The 20,977-nt window shown below is 48.2% G+C and overlaps 1 pseudogene; it reads left to right on the top strand.

Moving 5' to 3' along the window:
• LOC134374074 (spliceosome-associated protein CWC15 homolog) overlaps nucleotides 1-19,042 on the top strand; it is a 53,772-nt pseudogene extending 34,730 nt beyond the window's left edge.
• Nucleotides 19,043-20,977: the final 1,935 nt, after the last annotated feature.

Genomic DNA, 20,977 nt, shown 5'->3' with positions numbered 1-20,977 from the left:
CTTGAGTTGGTGAGCACCAGTCGAACCACAGGCTCTTGTTTACTGAGCATGTACTATGTGCACCTTACCTGCACTATGCCAGGAAATAGGTGCATTATTCTCACTGTGAAGATGTAAGACTGAGGTCCAGAGACATGAATGGTGTAAGATCACACAGCCAGAAAGCACAGAACTGGAATTTGAACCCAGGTCCGTCAGACTTTGCAGCCTTACTCCTAACTGTGACCCTTTGCTGCCCACATGGGCTAAGTGCTTTCACAGTTCTCCTAAAATCCTCCTGACAACTCTGTGAATCAGTGTTATTCTCCCCTTTTTATCAATGAAGAGAAGGAAGTTCAGAGAAATGCACAGTGCAAGTCCACACAGCCCAGGAGCTCAGAGCTGGAATTCAACCCAGTTCTCTTGTCTAATCAAACCTGGGTTATTTTTTACCCCACAGAATAGTATGTTTACAGATCTTTTCAGCCACAAACCCTCCTATTTTTCTTTCTTTTTTTTTTTTTTTAGAAAAATCTGATGTAAAGAGCAGATGGAAGAGGGCACCACTGTGGTTAGGTGGGGCCTGCTGCATGACAAATCATCCCAAAATGTAGCAGCTTAAACACAGTATTCATTTACGATCTGTCACAGATTTTGTGAGTCAGGAATTTGGACGGGGCACTGTGGGGATGGTTTGCCTCTACTCCATGAGGTCTGTTGGAAGACCTCAAGGCTTGGGCTAGAATCTGAAGGGTCATTCACTCACAGGTCTGGCAGAGGGTGCTGGCTGTTGGTTGGGGGCCTCCGTTCCTCCCCATGCAGGCTCTGCATGAACTAGTTTGGGCTTCCTCACAGCATGGTGGTCGGGTTCCAATGGTGCAGGCAGAAGCCACGTTGCCTTTTATGACCTAGCACGGAAGTCCTGCAGCATCATGTTCAAGGGAAGGGGAAATAGACTGGAGGAGCTTGTGGGACCAGAAATATTGCTGGGGCTAGGAATGAGCATACTTGGGGGCCCCAGGATTGCTGAGGACCTTCTCTTTTGGTTAGTCCTCACATTTCTGGCCCTCCTGACTTACCTCTCTGAAACCCCCAGGACCCTTCTACTGTCCCTTGCTTTGTGGTTGGGGTGGAAGCTTCTACTCTGCCTGCCCCCCTTCTCCTCCTGATAGCGTCCCCTCCTGGCCGGCTCAAGAATAGCCTCTATCCCTAGCTCCCTCAGGGGCCTCCCAGGCCCAATCCATCCACCTCCCTCTCACTTGCTTTTTGACCAGCAGCTGTGTTAGTTAAGATAATTCTGTCAGTGAAAGCCTCTTGTACCCAGAACGTGCCTGGTAAATTTGTTAAAGAATACCCCAGGCTAACACATCATTACACTCCCAAACTCATCTATCTTTTACTTCGGATTAATTCTTTCTTTCCCTCTCTCTTCACGTCCTCCATAAATCCTGGTGCACTTAATTAATTTCAGTTCCACTGTAAGGTCCATAATACAGAATTGTTCAAGCAAACACAAAATTAATTATTCTATTTACAGCCTTCTCATTGAGAGGAGCATTTCATCTTTCATAATTACATTTTGGAACGTCCAATTATGAATTCAGGAGCCTGCTGTTTTGCATACGGGGACAGTCCCCAAGTGTCCTCTAGGTAGGGGGGATCAGGCTGGTGGCCTCTTGTGCCTTTTGCCACTGACCCAGGCACTGCTGGCTCAGGCCCTGAAGGACCTGTTAAGGAGACATTGAGGTAAGGGCTGGATGGTATGGAAGGGAGTGGAGCCCGAGATGGGGTGAAGAGAAGGAGGAGGAGGGAGGAAAGGAGGAGGAAGGATGGGAGATGTGCCAGTTTAATTGGGATCTCATCATATGATCAAGAGCTTTCAAATGGGAGGAAACAGACGTCTTCATCTTGCCAGGTTAGCAGGGAAGATTCCTGGCTTTTCTGCAAGTCTATGATCCGGGTACATGGCACCCATTTTATTCCTGGACTTCGCCCTGGTCTCAGGTGTGAACCCTGGAGGCCTGGCTTCCCCTCCTTCCCTCTGACTCTTGGCTGCAAAGGACCACTTTGGAGGCATGAATCTCATCAAACTGTTGGGCTCTCAGCCTTTCAGTAGAGTGAGAGAGCCCTTCTCTGTGCTCCCCAAGGGTTGCTCTCTGCCCCTCAGATGTCATGTACCAGCGACTTCTCTTAGATGAGAGCAGGAAGGATGCTTACTCTCCATTCAGGGCCATGCTCTTGGTACCCCAGGGCTAACCCCAGAGGGCAGCCACTTGGCTGTACCTGGTGCTTGACCCACTGGAGTTTTAGGATACCGTAAGAACACCTGTTTAAAGGTTTTTAAGAAATATGAGTTTCCATGTGGCCCATGTTTAGATGAAATTAAGCATATCTGTTTAAAAACAAGTCAAATAATTCCTTAAAAAATTTATTAAAAAGTAAGGTCCATCTTTTGGAGTGGGCATGTTCTGCTGGTCCTTGATGGGGAATGACTCCCTTTCTCCCCTGCCATCCCCCACACCTCCTTCAGAGAGGATGGAGCTTCCCTTGATCATAAATAGAAGTGTTTTTGTTTTCTTTTAAACACAATCTGTTGAGTTCCTGCTAAGTGCTAGGCATCATGCTAGGCACCGTGTGCTGGAGACTTTAACCCTCACAGCCACCCTATGACATTCAGAGGTGAATTCTTGACCCATAGGAGCCTCATCTCAGGCAGGTGTGTGCAGGTTCCAGGTCTGAGTGGGCTCTGAAATCTCAAGGCAATAATTTATGCCACGAAGACTGTGAAGTATAGTGGTAAGAACAGACTCTGGACTCAGATTGCCTCTGCTTGAATTTCAGCTCTAGTACTTGCTAACTGACTGACTTTAGGCAAATAACTTAAAATTTCTGTGCCTCAGTTAGCTCATGTGTTAAGTTGGGATAATACTACCCACCTCATTGGACTGTTGTGATGTTTCTATGGGATTATGCATGTAAAGCCCTGGCTCGTATTGGGTGGATACTTGCTAAGAGGCCATGTCTTCTTTTCTCCATCTGTAGAATAAATATGTTTTGAGTAGACAAGTGACAGTGATGCATTTTGGAAATAAATGCTCTGCCATGGTTCACAAAGGCCAGTGTCTGGGGTGTTCTAGGACTTGAGGGTGGAGCAGGAATGAACACAGAGGGACATGAAAGGCCCTGAGTGTCTTCTGTTCACTTATATTTCTATCTACCACGTTGCTCCTGATTAATTCCCTCCAACAGTTTCCCACTTCACTTACAATAAAAATATAACCTTTATGGTGGCCTATAAGGCCCACCTGATCCCGTCTCTGCCTACTCTTCAAGCTTGCCGGCTTCCTACTTTCCTCTTCACTCTCTCTGCTCCAGCCACACCGAACTTCTCCCTGTTCTTTGAATTGCTGACATCTTTCCCACCTCAGGGCCTTTGCACTAGCCATTCCCCCTGCCGTGTACACTCTTCCTTCAGCTCTTAGCATGGCTGACTTGGTTTAAATGTCATCTCTTCTGAGAACCTTCCCTGACCATCCTACCTGCAAAGCAGCCCTTAGCCCAGGACATCACATCACTGTATTATTGCCTCATACCCCTTATCACGATCTTAAATACCTTGTGTGTTTTCTTGTTTGTTGTCTGTCTCCAAATCACTAGAATATAAGACCCATTAGAGTAGGAGTCATGACCATGTGACTCAGTTTCCTATTCCCTGATTCATGGTAGGTGCACAATAAATATTTTTTAAGTGAGTACTTTCCCTCCATCTCAATGTGACTATGGTAAACCTAGAAAAATGAAGACTTTGGAACGTTCTGGTTTGATTAGCTGAAAATGAGCCAGGCTTAATTTCTCCTTTAAATCAATGTTCTGATCTTGAAGAGCCTTCCTTCATCCTAACAGACCCTGAAGATGGGGGAGAGCCACTGATTTATCTCATAAGTGATTTTTTCCAGACCTGCCCACACTGAATAATTACTTGCTTTTGTGGCCCGAGATTGTCTTTCTGCTGTTCCACCTGGTAGTTTGTTTTGTTGGTTAATTAGCTATTAATTGCAAGGGCTCCTGGGGACTGGAGGTGAAGGGGAGGCCCCAGGGGTGGGCCAGCGGGTTTGGGGCAAGTGAGGGCCCCAGATTGGAAGGAGGATGACCTCACTGGGCACGGGGCTAATTTATTTCAAATGATGTCATGTCCAGAGAGTCAGTGAGTTCCTGGGATGATGAGTGGTTTTGTTAATTAAGTCCCGCAAACACTACAGCTTAATTTCCAACAGAGGGGCTGCAGCTGGTGGGCGAGAGCTGCTGGCAGCTGTGCCAGGGGCTGTCCTTGAAGGAACAGGCCATGAACGGGGGGAGGCCAACAGGGAAGAGAGGGCGTTCAAAGGCAGGAACGTCACCCTGGGTGCATTCTTTGTTCCCTCCTCCCTTTGTCCCTTTGCTATCTCTCGAGGCCAGGCCCTGCCCACTGGAATAGGCCAGTTTTGCAAAAAAAATGATGTCCATAAGTTTTTTGAAGGGTGTTTCCAGGAGATCACCACTGTTCCCCCAGAGGCCCAGGCCAGAAACTTGCATTATTATTTTCCATCTTCCTCTGCTTCACCTGCCCTGGACCTCACTTCCATCACCTCTTCCTCTTTGAGGCCCGGACAGTTTGTATCCGAAGCGTTCCATCTCTTCACTCTGCCCACGTCTCTCCACCTCCTCAGCAGCCCGACTCCAGCGTGCCGCCCCCTCTCTTCTGGAAGACCTCGGTAACCATCTTGCGGGTCTCCTTGCTGCCTCTTTTGGCCCTATAAGTCTTTCTCCACCAAACACCCTGCATGATCTTTCTAGAACATACATCTGACCATGTCATTCCCCTGATTAAAATGCTCCAAGGGCTTTCAATTTCCTTTAGATAAGGGCAAAAATCCTTCCCAAGGTCTATATGATCCTGCTGACTCCTGTGGTCCCATCTCTTACTGCTTTCAGTTGCACAGTTTGGGACCAATTTTTTTCTTCTTCATTTTCTTTTTTTTGGAACGAATTACATTTTTCTAAAAAAAATTTCAGGTCTTTGAACAAGATGTCCCTTCTACTAGGAATACTTTCTAGGATCCTCATCATCTATCCTCCAGCATCTTTACTTGGCTGACTCCCCACCATGTAGGTCTCAGAAGTCCCCACCCCTGCCCCCACAACCTGCATCAGGCCCCGCTGGTGGCTGGCTGCATGGGGACTTACCCACATCTGAGTGCTAACACTGTGTGTAGTAATGTGCCTATTGTGGCACTCCCCTCCTTTCAGGGACAGAGGCCATGACTGTATGACTCATTCTACCTTTTCAACACCCAGCACAATGTCCGTCATGTAGTTGATGCTAGATACACGTTTTTGAATTTCATTAAATATGAGGGTACTTTAAAAAGTTTGTGGAAAAATTGAATTAAAAGATAATATGGTCATAATGGTGTCTGTATGATCTTTAGAAGCTGCTGCGTTGGACTTCAGCCAAACATAAAAGAGGACGACAGCAGCCAGGCCAACTGGTGAAGGTGCTTTGAGCCAGCTTTCAAAGCAGTATCCAAGCAGAGACCTCCCCTCTTCTACAAAGATGAAACACAGACCAGCTACTCAGGATGCCCCTGAAGAGGTTCGTAATTGTGACTTCTGGAGAGAGTTGGAAGAGAGAGACAGAGAGAGCCACAAGAGAAAAAAAATAGGGATCCTCCAACCTGAGAACAAATAGCTTCCGCTTCAGCGTCAAAGAAGCCTCGGTTAGACCAGACTCCTGATGCCAACCTCGATGCTGATGACCGTCTAACAGAGGAGGAAGATGAAGATTTTGAAGAGGAGAGTGATGAGGGCGATACTGTGGCTCTTCTTGCAGAACTGGAAATAATTTAAAAAGAACTGAAGAGCTGGCCAGGAAAAAACGTGAACAAAAAGCTGAAGAAGAGAGGATTTGTATGGAAAACCTTCCAAGTGGAAACCCTCTCCTTAATCTCACTGGCCCATCCCAGCTTCAGGCCAACTTCAAAGCTTGCTCTCTTCCTGGCTTGCAGACAGCCGCCTTCTCTCTGTGTGCTCACATGGCCTTTACCTGGCGTATGTGCTCAGAGAGAGACACAACCAGCTCTCTGGTGTCTCTTCTTATAAGGACAATAATCCTATCAGATTAGGGTCCCACCCTCATAACTTCATTTAACCTTAATTACCTCCTAAAGGCCCAGTCTCCAAATATGAGTATAGTCACATTGGTGGTTAAGGCTTCAACATATGACTTTTTTGGGGTAGAGGGAGGACAGTTTAGTCTGTAGCAGGTTGGTTGCTGGGACAGCTGGAGTGGAACACTGTCCCTATGATCTCTGTGCTTGTCTTACCAATGTATTGCCTAGTCAATCATTTAATTATTACCCTGGTGACCATCTATCTTCTGGAGCTGGCAATATCAACAGCAAAATATCACTAAAATAGTGTGCTACAGCAAATCTGGCAGCCATGAAAAGTGATTACATCCTTGGGTCTGAAGTTTGTTTGCATACAGCCTTGGTTCTATGGTGACTTTTGTGTCCTTCAAAAAGGATACAAAGTGATGGCTCACAACCTCCTTGTGCCTCTATTTCCACATCTGTAAAATGGATATAATATTAGCATCTGCTTTGTTTGCAGGGTTTCTGTAGGATTATAGGAGACAATATGGTAAAACTCTTAGTTTGTCCTCATTTTTACCCCCATCCCCACCTCCTCCCTCCCCACCACCATCATTATCACCGTTACCTCTTCGTCATCATTGTCATCAACATCATCCTCATCCCTCTCAACTATGTTAGGAAAAACAAAGGAAACTAGTATTTATTGAGAACATATTGTATGTTAGTCACTTTCATATATGTTATCTCATTTCACTCTTTCCACATAGACATTTGTATTCTCTCTCTCTCCATATATATATATATAAAGTAACTGAAGCTAAGAAAGCAGGACTGCCCAAAGCCATAATACATAGTTAGTTAGTGGCCAAGACATGCTATAAATCCCAGTTTGTCTTACCCCAAATCCTAGTTGATGGAGGAGGAAATGAGGAACCATTTGGGTGAGGGTATAGAGAGAAGAGGTGTCCATTAACAAATTTTATTTTTGTCTCCATTTGTTGTGATATGGTTTATTGTTATTTTTTCTGAAGGCAATTTTGGTTTTCTCTTTAGTTTTAATTATTTTTTGCCCAAGTTTTATAAGTATTTTAAGGGTCAGAAATTCTGTAACGTTTGTTACAAACCCCTCTAACAGTTTCTCCCCCATTTCTCCTTCCCTAGAGGCAACCACGTTTCCCTCTTTTAGTAGATTTTGGTGTTAACAGCAAAACATGTTTGCGTCGTACTTGTTTTTTCAGGTTTAGGCGTTATGTCTTGATTTTAACTTTCTTTCCTCTACCTGTTGCTATCACCCTCATACATTCTTTTCACTTCCCTCCACCCTCCCAGCATTGTTATATCATAATTTTCTTAAGCTCAGTTCTTAACATTTACACATTATGGCTACTGAACCAAATAGTAAATTATGGTTACTTTTCTTTTCTAGTTCAACTTTTAATTTTCCTCAAGTTGTTATTTATCTTTTTGATATTTTTTTCTTTTCTTTTTGATTTTTGAAGCTTGGGTTGCTATGGTTTGCCACTCTTTGGTAACCAGCTTCCAAAATTGCCCCAAATAATTCTTGTCTCTTGGTATTCATGCCCTGTAGAGCCCCCCTCCTGCATTAATAGAGATCTGTGTTACCAATGGGATATTGCAAAAATGATGGCCATAGAAGGCATTGTGGCTTCTGACTTGCTCTTTTTAGGATCACTGTTTCTGGGAGAAGCTCACTGCTATGTCATGAGGACACGCGAGCAGGCTTTTGTAGAGGTTCATATGGTGGGAGACTTAGTTCTCCCACCAACAGCCAATATCAACTTGCCAGTCCTGGGAGTGAAGGAAGTGGGTCCACCAGCCCCAGTCAGGCCTTCAGATGATTGCACCTCAGGGTGACATTTTGAGTATAACTTCTCATGAAGGAGCCTGGGTCAGAACCACCCAGCTAATCCACTCCTGGATTCCTGATCCACAGAAACTGTATGAGATATAAATGTTTATATTGTTGCTTTAAGCTGCTAAGTTTTGGGTTAATTTGTTATGCAACAATAGAAAAGTAATATGCACTGTGTCATTGTCTTCTAGTTGTTGATAAGTCTGAAACATTTCTCATTTCTGATTTTTTATTTGATTTCTTTTGTTATTTTTCACTCTAGACCTTTGTAGAATCTTCTCTTTGTACCCAGGGTCTTGGTGTGAGACTATTTCTATCTTCTCTATAAACCCTTTCAATGGAAACTTACATTTTTTAGTTCTGGGAAATCCCTTTGAATAATTTTGATGACTTTCTCCCTCTATTGTCTGTCCCCTCTCTTTCCAGAACTCTCATCATTTGGATGCTAGACATCCTCAACCGATTCTCTAAGTTTTTCATCTTTTCTCTCCTATTTTCCACTTTTTTATCATTTTCTGCAGAATATATTTATACTTGAATTCTTTTCAGTATTTTATTTAAACTGCTGCACTTTAAATTTCTATGACCTCCCTTTATGTGTTCTGAATATTCCTCTTTATGTTATTTTACATTTGTTTCATGCTCTCTTTTCTTATCTCTCTGAATATATGTGTGTGTGTATATATATTTATGTAACAGCTTTATTGAGCTATAATTCATACAATATGCAATTCACCCGTGTAAGTGTACAATTCAATGGTTTTTAGTATATTCACAGAGTTATGCAACCGTCACCACAGTCAATTTTAGAATGTTTTCCTTTTCTCCCCAAAAGAAACTCTGTACCCTTTAGCTGTCACTCCTCGATCCCCTTATCCCTACCCCAGCCCTAGGCAACCACTAATCTATTTCTGTTTTTATTTACTTGCCTATTGTAGACATTTCATAAACATGGAATAGCACTTCTTGAAGAGCATAGTTTCTGTTTTCTTCTAGTTGCTCCCTGCCCTGCAGTTATTTGTTTTGATCTCTATCTTCCATGCCAGGGGCCTTTCTCAGATGTCTGTTGATCCTTGGTTGTCTATTCTCATTGAAGAAGGGGAAGGGGTACCAATCAGCTGATTGGCATGTGTGGGCCTTGTTGACTCTGAGCTTCCCCGTAGGGTGACTGGTGGCTTATTTGGTAGAGCAACCCTTGAGGTCATCATTTTTAGGTCTCTTTGGGATGGCTAGACTCCTAGAGAAGATTCTTTGTCTGCTACCTGGAGGTAAGGTAAAGTGTTGGGTGTCAATGTTTTGAGAGCCAAGTGTGAGAAGAGCATGGGGAGGTCTCAACATTTAATGTTCACTTGATTCCCTATTTTCTGTAAGAAACCTACTTTCAACAGTACCTTGTGTCCTTATTCTAGAGACCCTTTGTCTTATACTCCCTGGAGAAAACTTCTCTGCTTATCTACTGATACAGGGCAGGGGCAATTGCTTCTCTGTGAGCGAGTAGGGGAGAAGTCTAAGGAACTGACTCCTTCTTAAAAAGATTTTAAACCAATTTTGTTTATATTTATTCATCAAACATTTATATAACCACTACTATGTGCCAGGTAATTTTATAAACTACTGATAGATTTTCCTTCTTTGAGATTTCTTCTACCCCCCACTTATGGTAGTACTTGATAACTTCAGTTCCTAAGCCTTTTGGAAATTCCAGTGAATCCATTGGTTCTCAGCTTTCTACACTGCTGGATTAAGATCCTGTTTGCTCAGGTGCATTAGTTTGGGTCCTTCAAGAAGTAGACACCAGTATGAGACTGAATGTACAAGAGACTTTTTTGAGAAAACACCTGTGAGGGAAAAATGGGGCGGAAACTGGAGGAGGCTGGGAGAGCTGTAATACTGTAATGCATGTCTAACCACTTTGGAGGAGAGAGAGAAGGGAGGACAAAAAAAAGTATTAGAATGCTGTGTGGTTCCAAGAAAGTTTCAGCAGAGCTGATGGGGAATTCTTGAGCTGAGATGACCTGTCAGAGGGGTCTTATGTCTCCCAAGAATGGGCCTGCCTTGGTATCTCTGCTATGCTCAGCTAGAGGCTGGGAGTGATGTGGGGATGAAGTCAGGGCATAGCACCTGTACATTTGATCAATCATCCTGAAGTTGGGGATCTGAAAGCCACATTCTCATGGCTGCCACATAGCCACATCAGGTTTGCTAATTCTCTCCCTCCCCGCCCCCCCGCCCAGTGAAACAACAGCAAAAGGATTTCCTTAAAAGGCATAAGCCACAAGGATGCACGAATAGGAAAGGCAATAGCAACACGATTTTGGAATCTGGATATATATTTTTAATTTGTCATCTTTACTCAGAAATCGTTCAAGATATCTTTTTAGTCCTCCTTATTTTTTAATAGATGCATTCAAGACTACAAATTTCCCTCTAAGTACTGCTTTGGCTCTACTGCCATATTAACCATGGTTAATATGCAATTGTTTCATTTTGTGACTAGTAGAACTAGTTAGTGAGAATGGTATGTAATAGCTTACATAAACTAGAGCTCCTACATCTTATCGTGGTGTCATATAAATGTAATCTTCATGACAGGGGCTAGAGTACCTCTGCACATGATGGCTGGCCATAACCAGTGCATCATTTCAGTTGAATTCAACATATATTCACCGGGCCCTACTAAGAGCCTGTCTCATGTTAGAAACTGGGAATAGAGAACGAATCAGAGTGATGCACCCTGACTATGACAAATAGCACAATAAGCACTACGGTGAAGGTAGCACAGGATACTGTGGCAGAAGAAATGATGGGCACCTAACTCTCCTCTGGGATTCATGGAAGCCTTCTTAGAGGAGATGGTGGAGTCTTAATGGACAAGTAGAAGGGCAGGAGATGTGGGGAAAGGTATTCAAATAGAGGGAACAGCAAGTGATGAGGTGTGGTGTGAAATGTCAGGGTGAATTCTGGAAGCTCTGAGTGGTTCAGTGTTACCAGAGCATAGAGTCAAGGAACAGAGTGGTGACATATGGCAGGCCTGACTGTGAGGACTGTGGACATATTAAGGAGTTGGGGCTTGTTCTGAAGGTGATGGCTTACGTGTCCATTTCTGGTAGTTTTGGCAGTTCCCTGCCATTATCCCTCTCTTTCAGTAACCCAGGTCCTTCTGGAGGTCTTGCAGGTGCCTGGAATGTAGGGCTTGGCTGACTGTGGACATCTTCCCATGATGGTGCTGTCCTAACATTTCACCTGTTAGGTGAAGCCTGGGCCACCTCGCCCTCCCTCCCCTCCCTAAGTAGATAACCCAGAAATACCATCCTCTTGCTGGCATTATATATTTTGGAGGCCCCACACCTGAATCTGCTAAATTGCTCTCCACACTCTCTACTTTGCAGGAAGCAGGAGGCTGGGGACCCCCTGCAGACCCCAGACTCTTCTGTCTGGCTTTGAGGGGAGGATGCCTGCTCAGGTTTTCCTGAATACCCCAGGAATCAACTGCTTACAAGAAGGGTGTTGGGAAGGGAGGTGTGAAGGGAGTCAGACAGATCTGGCACTAATCCTGGCTGAGACGCCTACTTGCTGGGTGACCTTGGGCAAACTCTTTCTTTAACAAGCAAGGGTTGGCTGATGCCCACTCTGTGCACAGCCATATGCTGGGCTCTGGAGAAACAAGACATTGCAGGGGAGATAGACAGGCAGAAAAGAGGAAGGCTGAGGGGCCGTGTGAGCCCAGGAAGACTTAAACCCTCATGATACTTGAGAACGTCAAAATGATCATGACTCTACAGTTGAGGAAATTGGGGCTTACTGATATCACATGACCTGCCCAAAGTTCTGACCATGGACCAAGGCCTGGGGACTAAGATGAAAGCACATGGCCAAGCAGTGTGGCCCTCCAGAGGGACCCAGCTTGGGACAGACAAGAGCCCCATCCCTGGTTTCTAACAGCTGCCCCCTCTACCCCCACACTGTACTCTGTTCCCCTATACTACAACCACTGTCCCCAAGGTCTGCCCACCACTGTTATAACAACTGCTGCAGCAGTAGCCCACAGATCCACTCTCTATGGCGATAGCCCACTTCCTCCTGCCTGTGGAAGGACCAGAAGTGTCAGTGAGCTTGCAGGGACGGAGATACCCCAGACCTTCAGATGGGCCCACCTGGTGTGGGCAGGGAGGCTGTTAGTGGCCTGAGATAATTCTAGCCCCTTTTCTTTCTTCACCTGAAGGACAGTAGTGCCTACATCCCTGGGACCTGGGCAGGGTGGTATCCACGGCTAAGGTCTTTGTGAGGACCACTGGGGAGTCCCTCCTTGGCACATAGGACCAGTGGGGCTGGGCGTGTGTGCTAGGCTGTCAGGAAGAGTTATCTCCAGACAGCCCCTCAGCCTGCCTGCTTTCTCCTCCACAGTCCCCTCCTAATTCATTTTCCGCCTTTAATGTACTGTTGTGGCGCTTCCTCTCCCATTAGGGCCTGTAATGTGCACCAATTCCCTTCAGCTTGACTGCCCTTAATAGGCAGCGTAAATAGAATTTAGTGTGGCGTGCACTAACATCTCTATCCATTGTCCAGAGATTAAATACTTGCCACCGACGGTTCATGCATCATCAGCCTCGAGCCCAGCTTCATAGCTCCCAACCAAAGGAGGATATTAAATTAATTTGCAGGTTGCTTTAGCAAAACCTAACACAAAATACCTCCGTGGGAGAAGAAGGTGGGGGCATGATGCATCTGCTCACTGTCAACCATGGGGTGGTGGTGGGGGTGGAAGTTGTTAGAAACTAGGGACAGTGCTCTTGTCCATGCTGGGCTGGGTCCCTCTGGAGGGCCACACTGCTTGGCCATCTGCTTCCATCTTAGTCCCCAGGCCTTGGTCCATGCTCTGATCTTCTTTCAGCTTTGGAATCAGCTTTCTGGTCTGAGGAGTAGAGTGAGGGATGGAGAAAGGGGTGGAGGGGACTGTGGCCTGAGTCCAGAATTCAGGGGCTACTTCCTCCTTCTTAGGGGTATGGCCAAAGGACAACAGGTGAACCCCTGTGGTCCTGGTTAGGGAGAACCCTGAGCCTTCCTTTGGATGATTTGGGTTCCTTTGATATCCTTTCTCATTGGGGCCCCTCCTGGGTGGGTGTGGAAGTCTAGAATGTAGAAGACAGATGCTGAGATGGCAGGGGTGAGGGTCAGTGCAGGCCTTGCCTCTGAGGTCTAGTGGGGACATTTCCTGGCCTTTTGGCACTGGACTGTGTTTGTGTTATTGGCCACGGTCATGTGGGTGAGACAGACCTGCAAATAGACAACAATGATCCAGGAACAGGGGGCTTTGGAAGCCCATATAGCAGCTTATGCCGACTTGGGGGTTCACAGTGGGCTCTGGGGAGCAGGCAACTTCTGAGCTGGGCCTTCAAGGATAAGCAGGAGTTATCTGGAGGGGAAAAGGGTATTCCAAGTAGAGGGTTTGGAGGTGTCTCGACACATGATATTGTCAGGGAATGTGGGGAGTACAGGGAATGGCTGGAGAGTCTGGTGAGCGCAGGGAGAGGGTGGTGACGAGGCTGGGAGGTGGCTTTATGCAGAGACAGTGGGGAGCCATGGAGGCAATGGGGAGCCATGGAGGGATTTCCAGCAGGGAAGGCACGTGGTCAGGGCTCATTCTGAGACAATGTGAGGGCCGCTCTCAGGGGGGTGGTGCTGGAGGCAGAGAAACATAGGGAAGCCCTTGCCTGAGCCCAGGGGGGATGAGGCGCAAACTGTGACACCAGTGGAGACTATGAAGGGAGAGCCCCAATCCTGGCCTGAACGTCTCTGGAACAAAGGATGAAAAGTCTTGCCTCTTCTCTTAGTTCTGGCTTAGTTGGAACAACAAAATTGAGTCCTTGCACATGGCTGGGCACTGAGAAGAATGCTGAGTCCAGATCCCTGTCCTGTGGACTCTGTCTGCTTGGAAGGAAGGCTCAGGAGGAAAGGAGGCAGGTAGAAGGGCTCACTTGGGCATGGTCGGAATGGAAGCTATATCCAGCTAATGAATGGACCAAAGGGAAGAGTCATTCTCCCAACAGGGTTAGGGCAGGAATGGTGGATATGGGACAAGCATGACACCACCCTCCAAGCCAATGCCCTGGCAGACACCACTGATTAATCAAGCCACTTTTCCCAGTGAGGGGCGAAAACCCTAGGATCCTTTTCAGCACAGACTGTGCCCAGGATGACCTGAGCTTGGCCCATGTGTCCATTTTCCCCGATAGAACCGATAGAACCAGTGCATTCCTTGTTAACTCCAAACCAGGGTCTCAGTTCTTCCCAGGTTTGACCTGGCATGGTGGGTGTGAGGACCCTTTCTTTTTCTCAGATCTTAGCAGATGCTTCCAGTCTGCTATCCTGCCCTTTGCTACGCTGTGCGAATGTGCTGGGTCCCCATGGCAGAGACTTTGGAGTGAGGCACAGACAGGGAGGAGGACCTCGGCAGCGGCAGACTCCATCGTGGGCTGCCAATTCCCCCTGATGAACTCCTCCACCAGTGACCTCCACTAGCGGCGGTTTATTAATAGCTTTTAACACGATCATTTGGACTAATTGAAAATGGGAGCGATGCTAATATGCCCCTTACATTTCATTCTTTTTTATTTAAAAAAGATGCTAAAAGCATTTATTGAGTAGTTTCTGGGGAAAAGAAATAAAAAGGTCTGCCCCTTGGCCATTGCAATGGCGTAGTCTCCTGCCAGCACCCCATGCAGGGGGTTCTCGCTGTTCATTAGTGTGATTTAAGGTGTCCAGGTGACCCCGTTATAAAACCATCAGTGGGAGCTGCTTGGAGACATCCTTCACTCCCTGGCAAGCTCCTCCTGGTCCTGAAGGTGGAGAACAGGTGGGACAGGAGGAGAGCTATTTGGCTGACACCTCTTCACTGTGGCCCACGTGTGTCTGGTGTGATCGTAGTGTGGGCACTGCTATAGGAATGAATGGACTCCCTCCCCCCATTAGTTTGTCTTTCTGGTTGGGATTAAAAGGCCTGATCAGCTTAGTTTAGGATTAGTGCCCATCTCTCAGTCACAGAGGACAGGGGTGCTGGTTATTCTCCATTTTTCCTCCCCCTCTTGCCAGTTCCTTTCTCTGCCCTTCTCTGGACCCCAAAAGTCTGACTCCTGGTCTTTCCCTTGGGCTTTCCATTGTGTTTGGCCAACAGGAGGTATTGGCAGGAGATCAGAGGGTGGAAGAAGAGAGGGGCTGCGGTCTTTCCTCCCCACTCCCTTCCTGCTTTGGTGTTGTACTGGCTCTAGCAGTTGTTGTCCCTGTAGGACTCTGTATCCTGCTGGACAGTCCCTCTCCATGGCCCCAGCTCTCCCTTCAGCCCTAAGGGTGGTAACCACTTCTCACCGGAGCCAGTTTTATGGTGCCTCACCAGCAGGCATTTGTGTTCTTAACACTTTCTACACCTCTGCAAGTGATCCCTTCATTCCAGACTCTGTATTTGTGCCATGGAGTTAGATTCCAGTTATTTACCCAAGTCCCTGAAAGGCAATGTCTTTATCCAAAGAAAGGAGAATAGCTGCTGGATTGCCCCCAAAGCTCCCACATTCTGTCCTTCACATTCTGGCCTCACTCTTGGCCAGAAGCTGAGCCACAGGTCTGGCTTCTCCTTTCCCTTGAGTGTGTGGTTTGGGTTGGCCTTTGGCTTACTCTGCCTCTGGCCGATGGGTAACGGCTCTGCTAAATCAAATCCCCACCCCACTCCTGGTTCTCCTAGCATGGGATCTCATGCCTGGGTCCCAGCCAGGGATGACCCTGGCTCCCCATCAGGACCCTCCAGAACCACTTCACAAAGGCTTCATCTTGATATAGGGCTCTTTCTCTGAACTGTCCTGAGAAGGCATGATCCAGTCTGTTTTCTACTGAGCATACTGATAAATACCAGTGGCCAGGAACTGTTTCCAAAATCACATCTTTCCTAAAAGGATTAAAGTTGCCCTTGACAAGGCTTTTTGCAAAGATCTGAAGGCCACTGGCAGTGCTGTCAGAGTGTTAGGCTTCTCAAGGGGGTGCCTTTGAGTCCAACACTGGGCTGTGGATGAGCTCAGTGTCTGAAAGTGTATGTGCCCTTGATGAGAAACTGTGGAGAGAGGAGAACTCACCTGAGGAAAGCTCTCTGGACACATCCAGACCTTCTGGGGGAAGGAAGCCCCTAGGACCCACCATCCCAGATCTTTCCTCATCCTGGCTGGGGGTGGCAGCTGAGGACAAGGTGAGGACCGCCCAGGAACAAACAGATGCTGGGTCAAATCAATAAGCACCCATCCTGTGCTGTGCCAGATTCTGGAGGTAAACTGTTGACATGGACTTGGATACTGGCTATTTCTAACTTGGCGATGACTTTGAGGTCTTCTTGGATCCTCAGTATCTTCACCTGTAATAAGACAAGTGTCCTCTAAGAATCTTGAGAATCTATGGTTCTCTGAGTGAGGAAATCTGGGTTTCTCAACCTTGGCACTACTGGCATTTTAGGATGGATATTCTTTGTTGTGGGGGCTGTCCTGTGCATTGTAGGATGTTTAGAAGCACCACTGGCCTCTATCCACTAGATGCCACAACTTCTCCTCTCCTCAATTTGGATAATCAAAAATGTCTCTGGACCTTGCCAGTTATCTCCTAGGAGGCAAAATTGCCCTAGCTGAGAAGCACTGGTTTAAAATGAAGATCGAGGCTCGCTGTATGCCTGGCCAGGGATTTTCACAGGACTCTCTTAGTGTACAGACTTGGACTTGGTCGTAGGTCTTATCAGCCTCATTCTGAGTCATGGGCCTGAGCCTGTTCTATCCTGTCTTCATGAGGTAGTGGAATCCTACCCTCCAAGCCTTTCCACTCCCAGGATTGAGGTCTTATTTATTCAATGATCAGCTAAGGTCTGGATCTGACAGCTGGAAGCCCAGCTCTTCTAGGTAAGAGAGGGACCCACAGGGGGTTGGAACAATGTCTGTGTGTGGAGGGTCCCAAGGAAGTGTGGGGGGAAGGAACGGAGTCACAGGTGAGCAGGAGTGGCCATGCCCTCTAGTGAGTTACTAAAGTCTTTGGTCTCAGTTTTCTCATCTTCACAATGGGAGTGATCATGGAATCCAATCTCACAGGATTCTTTGGTAAGTTGGAATCCCGACAGGAAGTAACGGCACACTCAAAAGGCTTTCTCTGAGAAGGACTTTCCTAAGGGACAACTTACATGGTGAGGCAGGATTAGGGAGACAGACAGGGATAGCGAGGCACACCCGGGCTAGCAAGAGCAGGGACGATCACCCCACCACCCTGCCGGGTTGAGGGGGCCTGTGAAAGTCGGGGTCTCGGACCCCTGCCTTTGCCCATACCAGATCTGCAGCCATAGAGGAACACACGGCTAGAATCACAACAAACCCTCTCATCTCTTGCAAGTGTTTCCCGAGACCAGAACCCAATCCACAGCTGGTGGGCAAAGGAGTCAGCAGGCAGAGGTCGGCTTCCCTGGTGTGGACCACGTCAGAGAAGTTCAGAGGGTAGATCTAGACGGGTGTGGGTGTGTGTGTGTGTGTGTGTGGTGGGGTGGGAATGGGGCACGTAGAGAGCAACCAGCACTGTTGTAAGAAGAATGAATGATTGGATTTACTTGTCAAGTACTTAAGACAGTGCCCAGCACATAGTAAGTGTTTGATGAATGAAACCCTGTACTAGACTCTGGGGGTATAAGACGCATTAGATAAGCCTCTGCATCAGGGCAGGGCTTCCCTCTTGGGAGGTCTCAGGCTCTTCCTTTTGGAGCTGTGGAGGACTAGCTTGGGCTGGCTGTGGTGTGGCCCCACCTAGGAGAGTTTTGCCCAGGCTGGCCCTTCTCCCCCCCACCTCACAGACACATCTGATAGAGGCTTCCCCACGCACCCACCCTGCCCAACACCACTGTATGGCTTCAATCCTTGTATCTGCAGCCCTGCCTCGATTTCCTTGCCTTGTTTGGTTCCAAGTCCCATGCCCTTTGGCTATGGCCCCACCAGTGGACCAGAGGCTTGGAGGCTTGGAATACTCTGCCTGGGGGGAAGGTGGGTCCAGTGTCTGTCCTGCCCTTGGAGTTCTCTCTGCACTGACTTTTTCGTGGTGCACGGAAGGGATTTCCTTTCACTTTTGTGAGTCCCTTCCATGCAGCCCTGCAGATGCACAGGATGGCGAGCCCCAAAGGGCTCCCGTGGGTGCCTTCAGGGGTGCCCCCTCCCAGGATGTAGGGCCTGAGGGTTTGCCATAGAAGGAGGGAGAGGCAGAGGGGACAGGGAGGTAGCACTTCATCCGTCATGGCTCTGAGTATTGCACTGTCCTCGCAGCCCCAGGACCCACCTGCCCAAAGGGATCTGGGGTCCTGTGAGCTGGGCCAAGGTCCTTTTCCTCTAGGCTCTTACAGAGGCTTTAGGGGACAGGGAGTGGGCTTGGGCTGAGCTGGGGCTGGCACAAGGGAGGGAAGGTCACTGGTCTTGTCCCCCCATCCATGGCTGGTTGCCTGCATCCAGTAGGCTCAGGGGAGCCCTGGACCCTCTCCCAGCTCTAGCTTGTCCTGACACTCCACTCAGGTCTGCTAGAGAGACACAGTTAAATTTGGATTTCAGATAAACAATGAATCATTGTTTAGCATACATTTGTCCCAAGTGTTGCGTGGGGCATATGATAAACAGTGATTCATTATTTATCTGAAATCCAACTAAACAGAACATCTTGGTTTTTGTTTTTTTGTCTTTGTTTTTGTTTTTGCTAAATCTGGCAACCCAGCCCTAGCACCACCTCTGGCATACACCTCCTCCCTCCACTGGCCCCCAGAAATGGGGGTTTCAGTGCGTCCTCTCACTCCTCCATGGTCCCTCACAAGTGATATCCAGGATCTGAGCTTAAAGAGCTCAAAAATGGGCCATTTCAGACCCATAGAGCCCCCAGGGCAGGTGGCCTAAGTCCTGGTTCCCACTGGCTTTTGTCAGGTTTGGGCGCGGGGGAGGTATATGGAGTGGGGCCGGTGATGGTGACCCAGCTGACCTTCCACACTGTGGCTGGCACTGGGGACCCGTGGTCCGACTGAGCATCTACAAACGCTGTGCTCTGCATTTAACTTGCCTTATTTCATTTCGTCCTCCCACAGCCCTGTGAGACTGGTGCCAATAGCATCATCTTGTAAATGACTGGTGCCAAGGCACAGAGAGGTTAAGGGCTGGCCCAAGTCACACAGCTAATACACGGCAGAGCTGGGGCTTGAGTTCGGGTCATGCTCCACAGCTGAGCACCTGGCTGCTGTACTGGCTGCCTCACCTCCCAGGTCCTGGCCTTCTCACTTCCGAGGTGTCATCAGCCTGGGATGCCACGTGGAGGGGGCTGCACCCCAGGAATGAGGCTGGCTTGGGAACATTTTCCACACGACCCTCTACCCCCTACCCCCACCCCGCCGCCCCCGCCCCGTGCAGCTGTGTAATGAGCTCACATCTGTTACCACCACATGTTGCTCAGCGCTATGCAGATGTAAAGTCTCAATTTTTCTAATTAGCAGCAACACGAAGTCTATCTTAATTTTCTCCTCCCCTCCCTCTAATAAATGTGATATTAACAAGGTTACACGTCTGCGTTTGTGCTGGGTGTAATTGAATCAGGTCACAGATTTGATTAGTGAGTGTGGGGCGCTGGGGTCTGGTCAGGCTGAGGGGCTGGGGGAAGGAAGGTGTCGGGTCCCAGCCGTGGACAGGGGCTTGGGATGGAGAATGAAGAAGGAGAAAGAGGAAAGTGAGAGGAGAGAAAAGGGAGGGAGAGAGACAGAGAGAAGGAGACAAGTAGAGAGAGGAAGAGAGACAGAGACAGAAAGACAGGAAGGCAAAGATGGATAGAAGGTAGAGGCAGAGAAAGAGACAGAGAATAAGAGAGAGGAAGGGGGGAGAGAGAAAGAGAAGAGGGAGGGAGAGAGGGACAAAGACAGGGACAGAGACATAGTGAGGTGGGAGAAGTGGAGACAGAAAGAGAGAGGAAGAGGGAGAGAGAAACAGAGCAAGTGAGTGGGCAAGAGACGGAGAGAGAGGGGGACAGAGCGGCAGAAGCGCAGGAAGGACAGAGGAGGAGCAGCCCGCACCTCGTCCCCTGCTCAGATCTTTCTGCAGAGGAACCAGAGCAGCCCCCACCCCCTGAAGGCTCAGGTGGGGCTTAGATTGAGGTGGGACAGGCAGCCACAGGCCCTCCCAGTCTGCATTGTACTGCTGAGCCTAGGGGCTGCAGGTGCCAGTCCTGGGCCTGGCTCTGGGCGGCCGAGGGTCAGCCAGCTCCCCTCTCTAGGCCTCAGTTTCTTTATCTGCAAAAGGCAGTCTCGCTCCCTGCACTGAAAGGCCCAGATTCTCTGGAAAACCTCTGGACCCCCCTCACTAACCTTGGAGGGGCAAGTGGTAAAGCTTCCGCCACTTCCAAAAGCCTCATGGCTTGTGAGTCCCGCTGAGACCGTCCCTGGAGGCATCTCTTGCCGAGGGGCACCCTGGACAGAGCCGGGAGGTGGGGTGTTGTAAAGCAAGTCTGGAATGGGACCCCTTTGCCTCCAGTAGACCTCCACACCCTGCAAACCGTGTGCTCCCCATTTCAGTCGTGGTGTCCCGCGGGCACGCCATACTTTGACTGGCTCCCATCAGGTAAGCCCAAGGCTCTGGGTCTTCCAGTCTCTGCTGGCTGCTGCCTTGTCTCTGCCACCCTCTGTGTGCCCTGGCATACTTCGTGCTCTTTTGCACCTCTGCACCTGTGCTCCTGTGGTCCCCTCTGCCTGGCGTGCCCTTCCCCACTTTCTCTGCCTTTTCCTCTGATGAATCTTAACTCAAATGTCATTTCCTAGTGGGAACCTTCCCTGACGGACTGAAGCACTGGCTTCTTCCTCTGTGTGATCGCAACTTCTTTCCTTTTATACATCCATGTATTTATGTGACTGTCTCCACTCGCTATTTCTACCACTGGGGCTGGCTGGCACCTGGTGGGTGCTCAGGGTGTGAAAGCGTGA

The sequence above is a fragment of the Cynocephalus volans genome, chromosome 1 (assembly GCF_027409185.1).
Source record: "Cynocephalus volans isolate mCynVol1 chromosome 1, mCynVol1.pri, whole genome shotgun sequence".
NCBI lineage: Eukaryota > Metazoa > Chordata > Mammalia > Dermoptera > Cynocephalidae > Cynocephalus > Cynocephalus volans.
The sequence above is the reverse complement of the archived record's forward strand: the minus strand, read 5'-3'. Positions and strand labels throughout refer to the sequence as shown.